Here is a 2,023-nt window from a genome sequence, read left to right on the forward strand (position 1 = left end):
CTGTTCTCATTTTGCCTTTTGTAGCTGCTGACTGCTTAGTTTACCAGGTTGACCTTGCTCAGAGGCTGGAGAAACAAGACGCTACTTATATGTTTGAACTGTTTAGTGAGCTTCGTTTTTTTTCTCTCCTCCCTTCTGTTTGGGCTTCCAACTTCAGGCCTGCATGCTTGGAGTACCCGGATCTGACCCCACCATCCCAGAAGTCCAGCTACTAACAATGACTCCCGTTTGGTGACTGGGATCCTACTGGTAGAAGGGGCACATGTGTTGCCAGGGCATTTTTTGGATACTTTTAATGGAAACTCTGATAACATAAGGTTAAGCAAGAAAGTTTTGGCTGAAGTAAATAACCCATAAAAGGCAAGTAGAGCAGGCCTCAGAGACAATAACAATGCATTCTCTTCATTTATATCTGGGTTTCTGTCTGCACACAGCTCTCATTCTCTCACACTGGTGCATATGCCAGAGGTCATGGCCGCTAGAGCTTCAGGATTCAAGCAGGGCAGCCATTCCACTGTCTTCTACACTAGCATGTTCATGGCTTTGTGAAGTTATCTAAGACATTGTTCACAAACCTAGAGGTATATACCTGCATGAGGGTTGGTGTTTCTCTTTAAAAGGTGAAGGCCAGCTCTGGAACACTTTTGAGAGAGTTCTTATCTACTTGAACCTTGAGTAACAATAAGCAAAAAAGTGAATGACATCAGGAAGGAAACCCAAAGTACAGCAGAACTCTGTTAGCATGGACCTTTGATCTTAGGCCACTTGGACCAGCTTTGAAATAAGCCGTGTAACTCACAAGCATTGGAAATGTTCTGGAGCAGAAGTAATTTACTCAACTGCACCTGAATAAACAAAGACTTGTTGAGATTGCTTCGTCATTTCCCCTTCGTCAGAAGCCGATTGCTTTCTCAATAAGGATACTCATGTTTCTGAATTCATATTTCCTTGTCCAGAGAATGATTTAATATTATTCTGATGCCACTTGACAAAAAGGTAAAATTCCTAGATCCACTGGAAGAAATAATACACACTTCAGAAACTAGGAAATGAAAGATTCTGAGTAGGTGAACAGAAAAACTTGAATCAAAATATGGTTGACTACAACAAAAATTAGCAGAGAAGAAAAACTGAGGAACCAGTGTATTACTGGAAAAACAAAACTTAATGAGAGTCTATAAAAAACCTTCTAGAAAAGAAACATGGATGGATGGATGGATGGATAGATGATAGATAGGCAGACAGAAAAATAAAGGTTAGATAGAATGGATTAGTGGATTCAGCCATGACCAAAGCCCTGTGCTGCCTCAGAAGGCATAGAGTGAACATTAGCTCAAACCCACTCACAAATGTCCACAGGTTGTAACTTACAGGAAGAGGAGGCATTGCTTAAAAGAAACCAAAAAGAATTTTTTTATCCTCAAGAGTTTTTTTTCACATAATGAAACAAAATATGAAGCTTAGAACTGTATCACTGGGCCCTTTCTCATCACCACCCAATTGGAAATGCTTCCATTTAATAGGCAGCATTCTCTTAGAACGCAATTGGGCTCAACTTCATTCAAGCCTCAGCACAATCTTCTCTGTAGCTTTAGCCTTTTTGTGGAAAATTGGCTCAGTCTGCCCACCGTAGCCACTCTGCTTCCTGTCATGAAGCTGCTTACCCCTCACATACAGAGAATCCTTATCCTCCTTGTACTGTGTGACTATCTGGGATTGACGCTTGCCACACTTACAGGAAGTCCTGCTGGTTTCAGGAACACTCACCATGTTTGCAAGAGTGCTACTGGGAAAAGCAAAAGAATTTTTAATCTTTGTAAATTATTAGGCAGGTGTCAGAAGGCCTAAGGAATATACATGGTATTGGAGCTGCTTCTTGCAAGTTGTCTGTGGGAATTTGGGAAAGAAATAAAGAAGGAGAATAGTTTTATAACAGATGGCACTGGGGCATTGTTCATTCTGGACATTCACATGAAGAGCTGAAATGAGAAGTTCCTGACCAGAAAGGAAGTGGATCCCACAA

The 2,023-nt window shown here is 41.1% G+C and overlaps 1 pseudogene; it reads right to left on the minus strand.

The window, feature by feature from the left end:
• Positions 1–1,434: 1,434 nt before the first annotated feature.
• LOC128627268 (60S ribosomal protein L36a-like) lies at positions 1,435–1,770 on the minus strand (annotated as a pseudogene).
• Between the last annotated feature and the right edge of the window lie 253 nt (positions 1,771–2,023).

Source organism: Artibeus jamaicensis, unplaced genomic scaffold (assembly GCF_021234435.1).
Source record: "Artibeus jamaicensis isolate MK-2021 breed Jamaican fruit bat unplaced genomic scaffold, CSHL_Jam_final contig_354, whole genome shotgun sequence".
Classification (NCBI taxonomy): domain Eukaryota; kingdom Metazoa; phylum Chordata; class Mammalia; order Chiroptera; family Phyllostomidae; genus Artibeus; species Artibeus jamaicensis.